The sequence below is a fragment of the Orycteropus afer genome, unplaced genomic scaffold, assembly GCF_000298275.1.
Source record: "Orycteropus afer afer isolate SDZICR_OR568_19922 unplaced genomic scaffold, OryAfe1.0 scaffold00535, whole genome shotgun sequence".
Lineage (NCBI taxonomy): Eukaryota > Metazoa > Chordata > Mammalia > Tubulidentata > Orycteropodidae > Orycteropus > Orycteropus afer.
The window spans coordinates 1356585-1378062 of NW_006922122.1; the positions used below are offsets into that span (position 1 = coordinate 1356585).

The window sequence follows — 21478 nt, forward strand, 5'->3', positions numbered from 1 at the left end:
TCTGGTAGCATAGTGCCTAAGGCACTTGAATGCTAACCAGAAGGCTGGTGGTTCAAACCCACCAGCCACTCCTCAGAAGGAAGATGGGGCAATCTACTTCTGTAGTGATACTGTCTTGGAAACCCAAGGAGGGGTCACTATGGGTCGGGTCCGACTTGACGGCACATAACAACAACAACAACTACATGTCAAATATATTAGTTGTGTTTGAGTGGGATGAGAAAGAAAAAAGTCTTATTTGCAACAGAAATTAAATAGATATCCAAGTGAGGATTTGAAATGGAGAGCTAAGAATCATGCTGAATTTCTATAAATCGTAGAAATGTCAGGAGGCAGTCCATTGGATAAAACAAGTGGCCATGGTTTTCTCTGTTCTTCTCCTCGATGTTGCTGCCATCTTTAGTTCTCAAAACACCCCTCCATCCCAGGCCCAATGTTTATTGTTGTGTGCCATTGAAATGATTCCAATTAATAGTCCTTATAGGACAAAGTAAAATTGCCCGTATAGGATTTTCTAGACTAAAATTTGTATGGGAGCAGATTGTCAGGTCTTTCCTCTTGCAGAGCCACTACTTGGGTTCCCTGAGTTTAACTATTGCATTCCCAGGGCTCAAGTGTCATAAAAATACAATTCTGGGTTAATCACTACCCTCCTTCAAGAAGTCAGAGAGCACAATGCAGTAGGATACTGGTCAGCAGATTTTAAAAATACAATTAGTCATGTAGGTTGAGAGTACACAATAGATGAGAGTAGAAATTTTCTCTTTCTCCTAAGCGATGGTGCCAATGAGACAAGGACAGCATTAATCTTAAGGTTCACCTGGCCAGAGGGAGACTGAAAGAAGGCAGGCTCCTGTTGCATTCTGAAATCATGATGCTAGGGATAGGGCTTGCCTGGATGAGATCACTGGAACATTTTCAGAAGCCAGGGGGTATAGAGAGACATATAATGCTCCCATTTAAATCTCACTCATGACATGAAATGGAGTATACAAGGACGATGTTTCATCTCTACCCACATAGGTTTTTTTTTTTTTTTTTTTGCCCACATATGTTTTGATCCAAGGAGATTCCTTCTATGTTGTACACCAGCCACTTCTTATGGTACATACTAAAAGTTATTTTCCTATGCTAACACGTATTCAGGCTCTGATCAGGATGTGTTTATGGAGCAATTCACATTAGTTATTAGTTTGTTTAATGGCCTCCAGGCCACTCTCTGAAGGAAGGTTGGACAATCTACTTCCGTAGTGATACTGCCTCAGAAACCCAAGGAGGGGTCACTATGGTGGGATCTGACTCAATGGCAGTGTTTTTTATTTTTAGACTGGAAGGCAGAGTGATTTTTTTTGTTTTGTTTTGTTTTTAGGCTCTTGAAATTAGGGAAAACCTGAGGGTAGATGCAGATTTGCCAAGTTACACATCTTTTTTTTGTTGTTGTTGCTGCAGCAAAGCCAGTCCTGACAGTGTTGTCATGCAGCAAATACATAAATTTATGTAATTTGTACATTAATATACCTGTATTTTTATAATGTAAATAACATATTGCTGAGTAAAAAATCATTAAGTCAAATATTTTACTTAAAATATATATTGCAATTACAATACTCTATTAGCAGTGAAGGATCTCTGGTACTGTAGTACCTAAGGCACTTGACTGCTAACCAGAAGGCTGGTGGTTCAAACCCACCAGCCACTCCTCAGCAGGAAGGTTGGGTAATCTACTTCCATAGTGACACTGCTTCAGAAACCCAAAGAGGGGTCACTATGAGTTGGGAGTGACTTCATAGCAAATAACAACAACAACATTAGCAATGATGTAGTTTAAGCCTTTTATTTCCTTTTTCACTTTTAGTTCATACTTTCCTCAAAAATATGTTAAGAGTCTAAACTAATGAACCTTGTGGTAGCAGATTCTGACTATCTGGAATAAGACTGAATTAGGCTTGCATTCATGTTGTTTGTCTCTTTAGAATGTAATTTAAAAGCAATCACCTTTGAAAGCCTCACAAAGCATTTTCTTGTCTACAGCCTGTTTCAGATTTAATGAGTTATTTTTTGCATTATATGCATCAAACATCAATAAAGGGAAAACAAAAAATACCCTTTAATGAAACAATGTTTGTTCTCTAGGATTTCAATTTCTGGTCTTATGGGTGACAAAGATACTTGTAATCATCACTTGAATGAATACTTTGATTATTTTTAAATATTGAATGCAACTTTCATAAATAAAATTAAGCTATTGACATTTTCCTAAGAAGAATACACAGCTATATTAATATCGGTTTATAAAAATAATATTGAGAAGACCAGTAAATTATAGTGTTATCACATGTGTAAAAGCAGTACAATATATAGATCAAATAAGATGTAAATCTTAGGAACAATTATCAATATTCATTGTTTCAGAATGACTGTTAATTCTTGCAAATCATTGTGTTCTAAGCAAGTTCTCCATATTATCTTTCTTATTCAAATTATGTTCATTTTCTCTCATAAGAACATGTGGTTAGAGAACTACTGATTGGATGAAATTAAGTGCTAAATAATTCAGACATAATATTTGAACTATGTCTGATTACTTGGAATTTGGAATAACATAACTGTCAAGAAACAGATCAAAAGTTGTTTCATTTATGTTTTGATATTCAGTATATGTCGTAGAAAGTAATCACATAGTGGGATGGATTGTTGTTGTTGTTATGTGCCGTTGAGTCGGTCCCAACTCATAGCAACCCCTCCTTGGGTTTCCTAAGTGGTATCACTACGGAAGTAGATTGCCTGACCTTCCTTCTGAGGAGTGGCTGGTGAGTTTGAACTGCCAGCCTTTTGGTTAGCAGTCAAGTGCCTTAGGCACTATGCTAACAAATCCCCAGGGCAGTGGGATGGATTAGATTTATTTTATTTAGGCATTATCTAAATAATAATATGTAAATATTGATAATAACAACGGTATACTTTTTAATAATTTATTTTGTGGTTAATTCATATCATAGTATATTTTGTATATTTTTGTGGTAGTTGTTGCTGTTAGGTGGCGTCATGTCAGCTCCACTTCATAGTGACCCTATTTCCAGCAGAAAACACTGCCATGCCCTGGGCCATTTACACAGTTTTTCCTACACTTGAGTCAATCATTGCAGCCACTGTATCAATCCATCTTGTGGAGGGTTTTCCCCTTTTTCACTCTCTACTTTACCAAGCATAATATCCTTCTTCAGGAACAGCTCCTTTCTGACAATATTACCAAAGTATGTAAGTCAAAGACTCACCATTCTTGCTTCTAAGGAACATTCCAGCTACACTTTTTCCATGATAAGTGTATCCCTTCTCCTGGCAGTCAATGGTGTTTTCAGTATTTTTTGCCAAAACCACAACTGAAATGAATTAATTCTTCTTCAGATTTTCTTATTCATTGTCCAACTTTCATATGTATATGAGGCTACTGAAAATACCATGACTTGGGTCAGGTGTACCTTAGCCTTCAAACTGACATCTTTGCTCTTTAACACTTTAAAAAGTTCTTTTGCAGCAAATCTGCCCAGTGCAGTCGTCCGATTTCTTGACTGCTGCTTCTATGGCTGTTGATTGTGGATCCAAGTAAAATGAAGTCCCTAAAAACATTAAACTTTTCTCCATTTATTTTGATGTTGTTTATTGGTTCAGTTGTGAGGTTTTTGTTTTATTTATGTAGAGATGTAATCCATACTTAAAGCTGTTGTCTTTGATCTTCATCAGTATAGATTTCACGTCATCTATACATTCAGCAGGCGAGACTGTATTATCTGTGTATAACAGTTTATTTATGAGTCTTCCTCCAATACTGATGCTGTGTTCTTCTTCATATAGTCCAGCTTCTTGGATTATTTCCTAAGCCTACAGATTGAATAAGAACACTATTTCACTGGTATTCATAAGGATTTTAGTGGCCATTTTTTTTCAGAAATGGATGGCCCACCTTTCTTCTTAGCTTGTCTTAATTTGGAAGCTCCACTGAATATATGCACCATTGGTGACCCTGCTGGTATTTGAAGTAATGGTGTCATAGGTTCCAGCATCACAGCAATATGGAAGCCACCACATCACAACAAACTGACAGTCCAGTGGTGGTTTTACTTCTTTAGTACATATTTAAACATATTCCAAAAGGGACACAAATGTTCTCTGTAATTGATAATACTACTGGGTGTCTGAAAACTTGAGTATGGCATTCTGCTACTTGAAACTATTAATGGTCTCCCTTGATTTATAAATTAAAATATAAAATATGTTATGTAATTGGAATTAATTGTTCCATGACACTCAGAATGTAAGTTAAACCATTTTAAAACTTAAAAAAATATATTTCTTAATCTACTTAAATTTTAAATATACTTGATGCTGATGGAAAATATAATTGGAAAATTCTATGATGAAGTCTATATAAAATTACTAGTGTAGTCCCTAAGGCACTTGACTGCCAATCAGAAGGCTGGCGGTTCAAACCCACCAGCAACTCCTCAGAAGGAAAGTTGGGTAATCTACTTCCATAGTGATACCGCCTCAGAAACCCAAGGAGGGGTTGCTATGAGTCGGGTCTGACTGGACAGCATATAACAACAATAACAACAACAAAGTGCTTATTCCTCTGTCCCAAAGATGGTCACTGAGCCTTTCAAGAGGCTCTCCAAGACAGTCATTTATTGATGACCATTTATCTATAGATGGTCGTAAAATGTTAAAGATTGCTACCCCAGGTTACCAATTTAGATTGGACTCAGGATTCTATATCCTCTGCTGCCCATTTCTTTTGACCCAAGAGAGAATCAAATCAACCTTGCTGATGATCACACTGTCTTAACAATCACAGTTATGACTAGTTACAAGTTAACAAATTCACATTTCTCCAGGTCATGTAGCCACTTTCTTTTGAGTGACTTCTGCTGTCTCACAACTTATATCCTCAGCCACACACTGCTGCTCTGGCTTCCATGGAAAAGACTGCTAACATACTTGGTTGCTGTAACTCCTTGCTTTAGGACAGCAGCAGTACAAAGCTGAGCTCCTTGAATCTTTCCTCATGAAATAATTGATAAATTGCTAACCTCTGTTTCCCCCAAATATTTTCAGAATCATTCAGCACAAGCGTAAATCCTTACTCCTTACTGAGATGCTGCACAATTCACATGACACGTTCTCCCTTGTTAAGCAAGCTAATAAACCTAAATTTGTTTGACTCCAGGTTTGTTCCTGGTGAACTTTCTCTGATGGCCTTCATCACTCAGTTCCTGAGATTCAAAACCACACTTGAGACCAGGTAACTGTCTTCTAAGCAGAAAACCTATAGACTCTCTATTTTAGAACTGATATAATTTTACTCTCTCCTCATAAGTAGATCTCTATGATAATAGCCTTTTTAGGGGTTGCTTTCTGAAAAATGGACTTTTCTAGGAATTACTCTCTTTTTCCAGACATGAAATAACTTCTGAAAAATTACAGACCTAATGATACTGAAGATCTTACAAAAGAGATGAGATAATATATAATTTTAATACTACATGATAAGTCAGTAAGACAGACATAAAAAAAGTTAATTTCTCAATTACTTGTAATATTGAGACATATAATGTATATCATATGCCATGATCTGGTCCTACTTTCTTTCTACGCATGTTTTTTTTCCTTCCTTGAACTTAGAAATTTACCATTGCTTTTATTTATTAAAAAGCACAAATAAGTTTCATAACAAAAACACCCCTTTTTATCCAACTCTTAGTTTTTAAACATAGTCACATTCCCTTCTGTAATACCTATTCACAGCCCATAGAAACAGACTTTGGGATTGTTGAAAGAAATTCTTAAAAAAAAACTCTTGTCAAGTTATTTAAAATTTTCCAAAAAGGACTAATTTCCAAGAAAACAATGCTAAGATTTTTTATTAATATTTTTTCCTTTCTTTTTATAATAGGAAGGAAGAATGAATTAAAAATTCTGTTCAATTAGGTGCAAAAGACAGTATCTTGTTAAGTTTGTGAGACTCGTTGCAGACTGATGGTCACTCATGCAGTTAGAAGTCTAAATTAATCAGTAAATTGCAGCCTCTTTTTTTTCAGAAATATTACTTATTTCCTAGAGGGGTTGTTAGTCATGTTAGACAACAATTTTCCACAACACAATTATTTTCTTCAGGTTAATGACCATGTATTTTCCCTCACCTTGAAACTCCAAGTTCTTATCTCATATATCTTTTTTTATTCTTCAAATTAAGAGTACATGTATTCTTAAAATTCAGTCATCATTTCATTGAAAAATATTCCTTTAATGTGAATTTGGTGTTATATATCTATATACTCTAAAAGTATATTCCTAACATTATAATTTTTACACTATTATATTTAAAAATTACATTATTTTAAAACGATCTTTCTCCAGGAGCATACACTCTTCAGTTACAAGTACAACATCTTACTTATTTTGAAACTCTATTTTTATATTTATTAATATATTTACATATAAATGTATATATGTATTTATAACTATAATTCTCCATAATACAGAATTGGTATTAAATGAATGTTAAAAGAAACTAAATCTGCTCAGGATAATTTATAAAATGAGATGAATACATTTATTTATATCATGAGGTGGAGGAGCTCTGGTGGTGCTATGGTTAAAGCATTGGGCTGCTAACAAAAGGTTGGCAGTTTGAACCCACAATCCACTCCATGGGAGAAATATGAGGCAATCTTTTCCCGTAAAGATTTATAGCTTTGGAAACCCTATGTGGTTGTTCTGCTATGCCTTATAGGGTCATAGTTGAGACTTAAATGACAACATCTATATACAAATTAAGAAAATATAGTAGTTTTCTGAACAAAAATGTATTACTTAACTTATATTCTAAAATCACTCCTGTGGAGTCAGTTCTGACTCACAGCTACCCCTCCTTGGATTTCTGAGGTGGTATCTCTATGGAAGTAGATTATCCAGTCTTCCTTCCAGGGAGTGCCTGGTGGGTTTTAACCACCAGCCTTCTGGTTAGCAGTCAAATGCCTTAGGCACTGTGATAGTTGAGGTTGTGTGTCAACTTGGCTGGATCATGATTCTGAATGGAGTAAGAAGTTGTCATGTGGTTATCCCATAATGCCATTAGATGTACATGTTTTGAGTAACCAACCCGTTGAAAGGGAATTTCCCTAAGGGTGTGGCTTCCTATATATATATATATATATATATATATATATATATATATAAATGAGAGACTCTTCTGTGTATCTGGATCCTGTTGTGCTGCTTACAACTGTCGGTGACAGTACAATCTGCCTGGTGATCTTGGATTCATCATCCGTAGGAGTCAACCGCCAGTATACTGCCTGTCAACTTTAAGGTTGTCAGCCCCTGCAGCTGGGTGAATCAGGAAAAGCTTCCAGTTTGACATTTGATCCAGGAACTGGGGTCTTGCCAGCTTCTATAAGTGTGTGAGCCATTTTTCTAAGATAAATTTCTCTCTCTATATATAAGCCTTATTGGTTTTGCTTCTCTAGAGAACCCAGCCTAATATAGGCATTATGCTACCAGAGCTCCCTACTTATCGCATGTTGTTGTTGTTGTTGTTGTTGTGTGCAGTCGAGTCGGCCCCGACTCATAGCGACCCCTCCTTGGGTTTCCGAGGCAGTATCACTACAGAAGTAGGATTGCCCAACCTTCCTTCTGAGGAGTGGCTGGTGGGTTTGAACCGCCAGCCTTCTGGTTAGCAGTCAAGTGCTTTAGCCACTATGCTACCAGAGCTCCTACTTATCGCATAGCAAGTATTAAAAAAAAAAGTACAAAGGACATTCTGGATTTTTTAAATACAAAATAAAGTGACAGTTATTTAATTTTATAGATAGAAAGAATGTGATCATTATTATATTTAACATTCATTACTTAATAAATTGTTTAACTTTATAATAAGACTTTATCTGATTAATTTTTTTGTGAGGGGGAAACTTAGTAGCATAAATACCAACTGTTTTATTAAATATTGCTAAAATAGAGCTGAGAAGAAGCCTGGAAAGTCAAAGTCCAATTGTCAATTTAATGCATTCCCCATTCAGATTCCAAACGAAAAGCAAACTCACTGCCATCAAGTCAGATCCAACTCATAGTGACTACTCCTTGGGTTTCTGAGGTGGTGTCTCTATGGAAGTAGAGTGTCTAATCTTCCTTCCAAGGAGTAGCTGGTGGGTTTGAACTGCCAGTTTTCTGGTTAGCAATCACTTGCCTTAAGCCCTATCCCACCAGATGAGAGAAATTACTGGAGGTATCAATTATTACTGGATTGTCTCTTCTGCTTTTATTCTTCCTCCAAGTGTATATCCTATATCATGTAAAATAATATTGCTATAAATTAAAAATAGTATATAAAGAATTTTTCTATTTAACAAATAACTGTTTAAAGCTAAAATAAGAAAATAGATAGTTAGTTAATTTTAGAATAGCTTTACTATCACTACCTAAAAAAGAGAAATCTGAACAAATAAGCTTTTTAAAATTAATAAGCTAATATCATCTAAAGTAATCTAAGCCTAAATTTTGAACTAGGTTCTCCAAATTAGTTTTGCAAATTTATATAATCTCAACATGACCCAACTATTATTTCAGACTTTCTTTGAAACGGGATATGACATAATAGTAAAATGGAGCTATCTATTGCTCGCCTCACCTACACAGATAAAATTATTTTTATCTAGTCTTGAACTAACATTACTTTTATACACATTATATGTAGTATTACAATATAATTCATCTTGCCGTATACCTACTTTAATACATTTATTTAACCTAAGACAATAAACTAAACAACAGGTTAACATTATTTTTATTCATGTATTTGTTCAACAATCAATATCATTCAAAAATCCCAATTTATTTTAATTGCTAATAGTTACATGGTACTTTTCATTTCTGAAGGAGGAAATTAATTTTCACACATCAGTAATACATAGTATTAATATGAATTTAAACTCTGGTTTTTCAGCCAAATTGTTATTCTACAACCATGATCTACACTCTTGATAAATTATGTTTATGCACTTAATGGTTAGTTATTTGTTGCTATCCAACTTAAATATTATCATTATTCATTAGTTGGTAGGTATAGGAATTGAAAAGGAGAAAATATGATGAATTTTTGAAATTGTACATCACTAATACTGATACAAATACCTTAATAGTATCAAAATATTTAAAACATTTATTGATGTATATATTACATATAAGATATCTATACAAATTAATGAAGATTGTAAATTAAAATAAAATCATTTAATGTCTCCATTCTAATAATTTTCTGAAAATTTTCTTCATAAAACTTTGCTATTTAAACATTATTCTGTAAACTATATTAATATACGCAAATATTTAACTTGCTAAAATATTTGCTTCTTATGATTTCATAAATTTATTTTCTTATTATGTAATAGACTTTGAGAATAATTATTTTTTTATTTAATAATGAAATCCTGTATTTTATAAAAGGAGCTCTGGTGGCATAGTGCCTAAGGCATTTGACTCCTAACCAGAAGGCTGGAGGTTTAAGCCCACCGGCCACTCTTCGGAAGGAAGATTGGGCAATCTCGTTCCATAGAGATACAGCCTCAGAAACCCAAGGAAGAGTCACTGTGAGTTGCATCTGACTCAACAGCAGTGAGTTTTTATCTTATAAAAAACATGAGAAATATTTCACTGCAAAAAATGAAGAACACAAAATAATCTTTCACTAATTTTGGTCTCTTGATAACATCATTATTTCATTTATCTTTGGGCTTAAAATAAGAAAGCTTTGAAACAAAGAGAAAAAAAAAAGTGGAGCAAAACATTAGGAAGTAATATAAATTCATTTCCAATATAAAATATTATTATCCTTAATTTTCTAGTGTTTTTATTTATCTTGTTTAGAACTGAATGTCTACTTACAAAGTTCTAGATAGGAAAAAGATCAAGTGAACATTTCTTATTAAAATATGGATTTTTATAGCTGGAAAAAAACTTGGAAATATTTTAACTCCTTAATGAAATCATAGGCATAGAAGATACTAAGAAAAGATTGTAAACCTTCTCCTCTTTACACCATCTTTAGAATCTTTCTTCTCTATTACTTGTTTTTTCATCCTAATATTCAGAAGAGATGCAGAAAAAAAGAAATTGACATAATCCGGCATCCTTCATGATTAATAATAATAAAACACTCACCAAAACTATGCTAGAAGAGAAGTTCCTCAATTTGAAAAAAAGAACATTACTACAAATAAATAAAAGTTACCATCATGCTTACTTTTGCAAAAATATATGCTTTCTTCTTAAGATAAGAAACAAGAAAGTCCTGTTTTTGCCACTTTGATATTGTAGTACAGTATCTAACTAGAAGAATTAGACAAGAAAAATAAAAGCATTATTGGTCAGAAGGTTTAAGTAAATATATTTATATTTGCAGATGGCATGATATTATTTAGAAAATCTTGAGGAATCCACTGAAAATTATGAGACCTCATAAATGAACTCAGACAAGTTGCAAGATACAAGAGTAATATACAAAAGTTAATTTTATTTCTAAACACTAGCATTAAATAATCTGAAAATAAAATTAAGTAAGCAATCTTATTAACAATGACACCAAAAATATTAAATTATTTAGAAATAAATTCGACAAAAGGATTATAAGGATATGTACACTAAAAAAAAAAAAGAAAGGAAATAGATTAAAGAAGTTCTATTAAGTGGTATTACATGCTATGTTCATGAATTGGAAGGCTTATGTTGCTAAGATTACAATATCATCAAATAGACCTAAAGATTCAATGCAATCCCTATTAAACTTTTAGTTGGCCTTTTTTCTTTTTCACAAAAGTTGAAAAGCTAGTTCTAAAATATATATACAAAGGTAAGGGGCTCAGAATTGCCAAAACAATCTTGACAAAAGACAAATTTGGAAAACCTATACTTCTTGATTTGAAAACTAGTACAGAATTAGATTAATCAAAACAATGTGGTACTGGGATGGGATAAAGACCTAGATTAATGGAATAGAAATCAGAAGCTGAAAAATGAACCCTTACATTTATAATCAATTCATTTGCAAGTAAATATCAAGGCTAAACATGAGGGAAAAAATATTCTTTCAATACATGGTGCTGGAACAAAATGCAAAAGAAAGAAGTGGAATCCCTGGCTTATATATTCACAATAATTAATTTACTATTGATCATATACCTAAATGTAAGAGTTAAAACTGTAGAACTTTTAGCAGAAAATTAGGATGAATCTCCATGAACATCAGCAGAGCACAGCCTTCTTAGATGCACCACCAAAATCACATGGATAACAGAGACAAATAGAGAAATTAAATTTAAGCAAAATTAATTACTCTAGTGCTACAAGCAATGATATCAAGAAAGGGAAAACACCACCCACTGAATGGGAGAATATATTTGGAAATCTTACATGAAATAATGATTTTATACTCAAAACATATAAGGAACCCCTATAACTTGGTAATAAAAAGATAAATAACACAATTTGAAAGTAAGCCAAGAATCTAAATAAACATTTCCACAAAGGAAAAATACCAATGACCAATAAACACATGAAAAAATATTCAGCATACTTAATTGTTATGGAAATTCATATCAAAACCACTCATTTGAATGCCTATTATTAAAAAGGAGGAGAATAGCAAGTGTTGGCAGTAATGTGAAGTAATTAGAACACTCCTATGTTACCAGTGGAAATGTAAAATATTGAAGCTCCTTTGAAAACAGATCAACAGCTACTCAAAATGTTTACCACGTGTTAACATTTGACCCAGCAATTCTACTCCTCAACATCAACCTAAGACTTACTAAAACTTAGGCTGACACAAATGGATGTACACAACATAATAGCCATAAAGTTGAAATTACCTAAATTTCTCTTAAATGTTAGCTGCATAAATAAACTGTGATATATCCATACAATGTAATATCATTTTTAACAAAAAGGAATTGAATATTAATATATGCTACAACATGGATGACCCATGAAAATAATATGCTAAGAAGTCAGTCACAAAAGACAAAAGTTTTTGAGATCATTTATATAAAATGTCCAGAGTAGCTATATCTACAAAGACAGATGTAGGGTAGTGATTATCTAGGATGGCTGTGAGTGTAGCAGGATGGGATTTTGAGAGGATTCAGGGAGGGATTATTAATTAGGTAAGAGTTCTTTTATGGAATGATACAAATATTCTAAAATTGATGGTGGTACTGGTTGCACAACTGTGGTAATACAGTATAAATTATCAAATACATTAAATTTGTGAGTTGTCTGGCATCATGGTTAATGTAATGTGTCAACTAGGCTGGACTGTAATGCTCAGTGATTTGGTAGATATTGTGTAATAACCTTCTGTTTTGTGATCTGATGTGTGCAGCCAATCAGTTGAAAGGTGGAGTTTCTTTGGAGGTGTGGCCTGCCTCCAATATATAAATGGTTATTCTGACAAAGTTCCCTCTCTCTATTTTTCTCTCTCAGTCTCTCAACCCTGCACTCTTTTTGTCAGCTGATCTCTGGTTCTTGGGTCATAAGCTTATAAGTCTTCAGCCTGCTACCAGACCAGCAGATTTAGGAATTTCCAGCCCTTGCCAACTTGTGATCCAGCAGAGGCCTCCAGCCTTCTCTCCACCTACAGATTTAGGGTTTGTCAGCCCCTGAGAATATGGGAGTCAGCAGAAGCCTTCAGCCTGCTGCGTAACATATGGATTTGAGCCTTGCCAGCCCTCACAATTGTGTAAAATATTTCCTTGTAGTAAATCTCTCAATATATATTCATACATACACTTCACTGGTCTTGATCCTCTAGAGAAAACAGATTATGACATATGGTATGTGAATTATATCTTAATAAAAGCAAAAAACAATACTAATGGTTGTAGGGCCGAGGTCAGCGCTTTTGTGGGAAACATAAAAGCTGGTAAACATCCTTAGAATCAGCTCAATCAAGTCATTTGACCAATAAGCTTTTCCCTTTGAACAGTGACTCTGGAAGGACCATTACAGATTCCACAACAACAATGAAGTTCTTATAACAGAAATAGATCAAGAACTAGAGAGTTTTAAAACCAAAATAAGAAAATTAAATCCTGTATTTTTATGTAAACATTCAGAATATGTAATACTTTTTAAATCAGACACAGCTGCCAAGTCAAAATGAAATACTAGTACAATGCATGGAGGAAGTAATGGTTCAGTGTTAGAATTCTAACTCTCCATGCAGAGGACTGATGATCATCCTGGCCAGTGCACCCCATAGGCAGCCACCAGCCATGTGTCAAAGATACTTGTGTGTTGTGATGATATTGCAAAGGTTATAGAGAGCTTCCAGAGTAAGACAAACTAGAAGTAATGGACTGTCAAACTACTCCCAAAGTCAGCCAGTGAAATCCCTATGAATCATAATGGTTTAACCCTCAACCAATCAGGGGAATGGTGCAAAACCAGCATCGTTCTTTTCTGATATGCATGCGGTTATAATGAACCTGGCAGACTCCATGCCAAATAACAACAATATCACAGTATAATACATAGATAAGTGATCCAAGAAGTAAGTCTAGAAGTCCCCCAAATGACTTTGTGATTTAAAGGCACACCTCTCTTCTGGTTGGCTTGCTTTAAGTAATATAAAATTGTACCATACATTATGAAGAAGAGTAGTTATTAATATGAGGGAAATACAGAAACTTATTTTATACATGTACATACTGTGAATAGTTACATCTGGTAATGCTCTTAGCACTGCATAAACAACGTGTGAAAATCTAAAAGAGAAGTTAGTTTGCAATGCAAGTTCAGTAGAAGCAGTTATAAATGAGAAGGGGTTGCCTAGAGAGATAGTTTTGGGAAAGGTTGGGTAATATAAGGCCAATTATGTTTTGTTTTTTTTTTTACTGTTTGACTTTATTTTGAAAACTTCATATTCACCATGACTTCCAAAGAAGATGATGTATGATACATTTCCTAAGATTTTTAACTACAAAATTCTCCAAAGAACACATATTTTAAAAATAGTGCCATGATATAGAGAAAAAAATTTAAAAAAGTAAATTTAATCTGCAATCTACAACAAGAAAAACAATAATATACTAATCACCTATTCAAAATTCCACACTCCTATACACACCTTTATATGTAACTCCATATATAGAGTTTTCACATATAATTCTCTGTAAGGTGTTTCTTATTTTACTTTTTCTCCTAAAATCACAAAATAGGCACATTTTCATAAAAATGCCTCTTCAACTTTGCTCCACTAATAGATTTCTATCATGTAATTAGCCCCCTATTGATATGATTTGGATTGTTTCACTTAAAATTATTTATTAACGAGCATGCATTTTATTGAAATTTAATTCCAGAATGTTCTCCTCAAATATATCAATTTATACTCCAGTGAATAATCATTCCCTCATCAAAAATGTGTTGCCATTATTTTTTTTTTAACCTGTTATGTTTGTAAGTATATATAAAATAACCTCATATATTTTAATTGGCTTTCTCAGTTTGTTAGTCTGGGTAAATATCTTTCCTTTTTGTTGGTCACTTACAGTCTTGCTTTCTATAATTGTCTGCTTCACCAAAGCACTCTTGTGTAAAAGAAAAGCTGGGAAAAGCTGTTTCAGGAACTTCCCATAAAAATGTACAACACAGAAAGCTTGTTGAAACTCATTATAGAGTGTAAAATGGTCTGAGGTTACCTCATGACATACTTCCTCAAACAAAGAGAATGTAAATCAAAACCTGAAATTCTGAGAATATAAATCAGGCCAAGGCTATACATAAGAACTTTCTGTTCTCAGTGCTGATGTTTGTTTTGTTTTATTTTTTTCAGTTAAAAGTGAACTTCATCTTACTCAATTCTACACCTATTTTCTAATTAATGTTTATTATGTAAAATATTTCATAAACAATATACACAGAATGGGCTATTGTGAGTAATAAAAAAGGAAAAGGAAAATAAAATTGGATTTAGATATTCCAATACTTTAACAAATCTTCTAATCCACTAGCCTGTCTTTGGTAATGAATGTGCATTTTGTTAATGGGATTTACTGTGCTGTCAACTGGATCTTTTGCTCCCTGCTCTCAGCCCATGGCTGTTACCTGCTTAATTTTGTGGATATCCCAGTGTCACCTTTACATACTAATGAGACATAAGGTAACACAGAAAAAAAAAAATCTGCTGTAATTAAAAATTTTTGTTTCAGATTGTTTCCAACAGGGAAAAATAAAGGTCACTTTGTGCTGCGTTGATTATGGAAGCAAACATACACAGCTTTCTTTCAGTAGATGAATTTAATTTTTAAAAATCTTTTGGCAAAAGAGCCAGAAGGTTTTTTTTTTTTTTTTTTTTCTGCTTAATACAAATTAGATAGAAAGCAAAACTCATTGCCATTGAGTTCAATTCTGACTTAGAAATCCTATATTACAGAGTAGAACTGCCCCATACCGTTTCCAAGGCTGCAAAACTTTATAAAGCCAAACTGCCACTTCTTTCTTCTATGGAGCAGCTGCCGGGTTCCAACTGCAGCCCCTTCAGATATCACTGAACACTTAAAACACTGTGCCACCAGGGCTTCTAGGATTAAGTATATATAGACAAGTAATTTTAATGTCAGTATAACATTATTTTGTTTAATTTTGAAGCCAATTAAACAAAGAATAAGGTGAAAATGTTCACTAACTTTAAAACAATACTATTTTTGTTGCTGACTAGGATTTTCGATCCCATGGACAGTTGGGCAATCTACTTCCGTAATGATACTGCCTCAGAAACCCAAAGAGGGTCGGATCCCACTTGACCGCAATGGGTAGTGATGAGGATCTTTGAAAAACTAACATTTCTTTATTAATTAAAGTAAATGAACAGTGGATATTATGAATACAGCCAAAATTACTACAATGAGAAACAAATGTTTTGTTTTGTTTTTTAAGGAGGAAGATAATGAGTGAAAATGGAAAAGAATAAAAATACACTGAAAACCTACTACTTGTCAAACATGTAACACGTATTTAAGGTTTTTTTTTTTTTTTTTTTTTTTTTTTAACTAAAGTGCAGAAGGGTAATGATGTTGTTTGGAGCTGTTTATCCAATTCAAGTAAACTGAATGAATTTTATGTAAATAGGATGGATATCTTGAGAGGAAAAACCCTTGATACCCCTGAAAAGGAGTCCTAACTAACAGCAAGGCCAGTGTTTCAAACCCACCAGCGCTCCACAGGAGAAAGATGCGATAGTCTACTTCTGTAAAGATGATTCCGCATTTGCAGTCCTGTGGCGTAGTTCTATTCTTCCTACAGGTCAGCTATGAGTTGGAATTTACTCAATGGCAATGAGTTGAGTTTGCATTTATTCTTCTTTCTTTTTTTTTCATCAAGTTTGATAATACTACTTTAATAATAGAAATAATACATTTGCACCCAATGAATTCATCCTTTTATTGCATATTGCTATTAAAAAGTTCACAGTCTCACAACAGTTGCAACATTTTTTTTCTTGGTACTATAACAGTCTTAGGAGCTCTGGTAGCGTAGTGCCTAAGGTACTTACTTGACTGCTAACCAGAAGGCTGGCAGTTCAAACCCACCAGCCACTCCTCCGAAGGAAGGTTGAGCAATCTACTTCCGTAGTGATACCCCCTCAGAAACCCAAAGAGGGGTCACTATGAGTCGAATCTGACTCTAGGGCACATAACAACAACATAACATTCTTACACCTAAACACTAAGTGGTTCTAACTACTAAGCTAATAAGATACAAGACATTTAGTTAAGGTTACAAATTAGATGTAAGTATAATGTTTTTGTTTTTTTTGTCATTAATTTAAACAAACAAACAAAAACTAAAATATACACCCAAAAGAGAAAAGTGGCTTATTACACCAGCACCGATCTTAAAAGTAGTTTTTCCAAGAATGGCTCATGGAATTACCTACACACAGCTTTTTGAGAAAGAAACCAAAAAAAGAAATGGCAAAGGATGCCTACCAGGTTGTCCATTTCAAAATTAGGATGATTAAAAGGGCAAGAGGAACATTCTTAGCAATCTTGCTCCATTCTATGATTCTCCCTCTGTTTGTCCATTCCTTACACTGTAAAACATAGCTGTTTTCAAAATATACTTCCAAAATTGATACAGACAATTTTTTCCTTGCTATAAATACAAAAAAAAAAAAAAAAAAACGGAGAGAGATACTATAGTTTAGGATTAGACAAAACCACCAATATATCCTCCTCCTTCTCTTGGATGAATGTCCCAGACTACAAAACTAAAGGTTGATGGTTCCCACCCACCTGGCTGATATCACAAAACAGGCCTGGCAAAGTGGTATTGTAAACATTACAACCAGGAAAACTCTGTGGATCAAGTCTACCCTGCAACACATGGGGTCCCCATAAGTGGGAATCAACTCAATAGCAATTAATTATTTTTCTTTCTTCAATCCTTGAGTGGGAAGTGGATTATCTTTAGGGAAAGAATGAATTTCTTGTGATCAGCTAAATGTGACTTGCCAAAGATAAAATTTAGAAAAAAGGAAATGTGATCTTTTGGTCTTTGTTTAATCTTAATTTAACATGAAATTGAAAATATATTTTATCATAAACCAAAAACATATTTCAATTTTGTATTTTATTGAGACATTTCATTATTTGGTAAAAACTAATTATATTTAAAATTGGATTATTTCATACCCTTACAAAGATTAAAGTTCTTTACTAAAATTCATAGTTATTTTAAATAATATTTTTTCATATTTACATGTACAAAAACATACCTATCTTCTTCATTTAGTTGGTTTTTTAACTTATTTTAAAAATTTTATTTGACTAATGGAATATAAATTATATATTATATAAATTTTGGACTAATATAAATTATATATTATATCATTTTTAATCTGGGGAAAATTCATTCTAAAATGTATATAAAATTTTATCTGTTTTATGGCATCAGACAAAAGTCTGTGGGCATCACTTGATATTTGAAATTATTGGATCTTGTGCTTATAAATATCATCTGGCATACTTTTGTAATTAATGTTATATCTTCCTTCTAAATGATGCTATATATATATATATATATATATATATATATATATATATATATATATATTTTTTTAATGCTGGCTTCCTGTTTAAAACACTTTTCTTTAAATTTAGTGGATATGATGTGTCCATAATTCAGTATCTGAAAAGTAAAACTATAAGTATCTTCAACATACTCTCAGTTTACTAGCAATGATTTTTAAAGTCTTAGAGGTATCTTTATGTACTACGTAAGGAATCATTCAGATTAATGTCTCTTACTGATGTATGAGCAGCATCTTGGGACAATTTTGCAGAACTATTATCATTTTTATGTTCGTCATTAAATTATTTTATCTCAAAATTAGTATTTCTTATATTCCCTAGCTCTAAATTATGGTACATTAAGGTTTAAATTATAAAATATGCATCTGCAAATAAAACACTTTAAAGTATTAACACCACAGTAGCTATACTCAACCAAGGAAGATCTGAATCTTGATGTTTCCGCTAAGCTTATTTCCACTAAAGCAATGTCAGTGGAGGGTTGCATGTTGCTATGATACTGAACAGATTTCAGAGGAGCTTCGAAACCAAGGGAAAAAAAAAAAAAAAAAAAACCTTACTGCCGCAGGGTCCGAACCGACTCACAGCGATCCCTCCTTGGGTTTCCAAAATGGTATCACTAGGGAAGCATATTGCCCAAACTTAGTTCCAAGAAGTGGTTGGTGGGTTTGACCTACCAGCCTTCGGGTTAACAGTTAAATGCCTTAGGCACTAAGTCTTGGTAATTTACTTCTGAAAATGAACCAAAGATGACTCTGGATATTAATGACTGGAGCCGAAACATAGCATGGGGATGGCGAGGTGAAGGTCGCATTTTGTTTCTTTGTTCATGGATCACTATAACTAACAACAACCCTCATGTTTACTTAATATTCAATATGTACTCAACTTTTTGCTTTTTAAAGAGAATGATTAAGTCTAAAACCTTTAAAATTCTTTTGTAAACTAGTGAGTGGAAGCCCACTGGTCATTTCTGGAAAATGTTACATGAATGATTCATTTACAAACTTTTATTAATAGTGGCAGCAAATAAAACACTGACACATTAAATTGTTAACAGTTGATCTGCCCAGGTTGAAGTACTAAGACGACATCTTAACCTCAAAAGTTAGATTTTCCTCCAGTACCTAGAACCACCTCTCAGCTATACTCTTACAATGTAAGGACTCCAGGGATCATATTTTGAAAACTATGACCTTATACCTAGGAGGGCAAAAAAAAAAAAAAAAAAGATACTGTCACAGGAAACTAAAGTGAGAGAAAAAATTAAAAACATCATCCTATGCAGACAATATTTTTTTTTAGAATAAAACTACTAAACTTAATAGAAATTCTTCCAAACCACTCTTTAGTAAAGATTACACAAAAACAACTAATGCATTGTAAAATGGTTTACCAAGGGATAATGTAAGGAAACATAACCGGGAATCATTTTATTGATGAGCCAGGGATCAAAGTAATTTAATTTGTGAAGAGAGCCTAAGAATAAATAATGAATTAAATTATAAATAGAGAGTGATAAGATGGAAATGGAAATGAAAAGTGGAACATAAAAAACAAAATAAAAGACTTTTTAAGATTTTTTTTCTCTTTCACTCTCTCTGGAATAACATCTAGTGTCTGCTTCCTTGCCTTAAGGATTATGTGGGTATCTGGGATTTGTTCCCAGAAATGTTAATATTACTTTGTTTTCATCCTCTCAATGATGTGAAAACACAGCTGGGGAATTAAATGCAAAACCAAACATTTTCCTTAGCAAAATTATTTTTACTCTTGTAAAAACCTTTTGCATCTATTTGTTTTAATGAATCCTATTCAACATTTGCCATTAAATCTGAATTAATTCACAACATGTATTTGATTCTAAATGAATAGTCAGGTCATTTAAGTTTTTCAAGACTGCTGCTTTCCAGGCTCTTCTTGCCTATAAACTTACATTTCAAACACTTTTCTTTTTACTCTACAGATGATTCACATATGATGTTCAACTCACATATACCTTACATCGGTTCACTCATTTTATGTAGTTTTCCCTACTGGTGTTTCCAGTACCTTTAAATATTCTGATGTATGTAAATTGTAATGATGTATTTCCTTACAATGGCACTGCTGTTCTATCTATATGCAGAACTAAAGCCAGTGGCACTTAACTAGCTACTTCCTCAGCTATATGATTTCCATTTTAATTATTCTCATAGCCTTTATTCACTTAAATACATTGAATTATATTCTTAGCCAAACTATTTTTTAAATGGCATATCTCATAAGGCATGATTGATTGGCTTTGAAACTAAATATTCTAAATGTCACTAGAAAGGACTCATAGAGGCATGTTAATGCCTTTGAGCCACTAGAATGTCACTGAGACTTCAGGGCTCTGACTATTATTAAAACATGTTGACATTACAAGTTAGAGCTGTGTGTGGCTATTTCTAAGTGTCACCCTTACATTTGTAGGTAACAAGCTATACTGCATTCTAGGGAACATATATTTTTACAAGAACAAGAATCTGCAAGTCCAAGTCATCTAAGTAACCAGCCAAAAAGTATGTTTCTGAAATCAGAATGTATCTTTAGGATCAGTATTAATATTTGATCCATTGTTTTTGCCTGATGACATGATATTTGTAAATAAATGAAGTACTATATAAACAATTTGGCTAAAATTCAGATATAAAATTAAATTTGATCAGTGGCACCCCTTCCCAACCACTAACATACATGTTAAGATAAAAAAATAACTAAACAAAAACTTAGACAAATTATTGACAGAGTTTGATGAGATTATACACCACTTGAAATTAATTGAGCTTGACTGAAATAAATATCAGTGTATAATTCATGCTTAGTATAAAATAAGAATTAGTTCCTCTCCCATTCTCTATCTTTTAAATAGAAGATATGTAGGAAGTAGAATATTAGGCAGGTAGCAACATCTTTGGGGCATCCTGAATAGTGAAAATTTATTTCCCTCTGTTCCACATTCATCTTCCTATATTCAGTTGTGAAATTAACATTTAAAAGGAAACAAATGGGAAGTTGGGAAAAAGAATAATAATTGTACATCACATTCTGGGAGATGGAGTAGGCTTAAATAAGATAGATTAACACCTGGAAAAGCAAGACTTGGTTTGGAGATATGCACATCAATATATACACCTATTAATCTAAAAATGGAAATCAACCACTAACTAGTATACACTTTGTAGAAACTATAACAATAGAAAGACCTTTGGGTAAGCACACTGAAGAACAAAAACAACAAAAACTCCAATACTAATCTTTTGAAAAAGATACTTAAAAAGGAGAAAATGGTACTCAAACAAGGGACA

The 21478-nt window shown here is 33.2% G+C and overlaps 1 protein-coding gene across 1 annotated transcript in view; it reads right to left on the minus strand.

Annotated features, from left to right (window-relative positions):
- FSTL5 (follistatin like 5) overlaps positions 1-21478 on the minus strand; it is an 813440-nt gene that overhangs the window by 501559 nt on the left and 290403 nt on the right. The window lies entirely within an intron of this gene.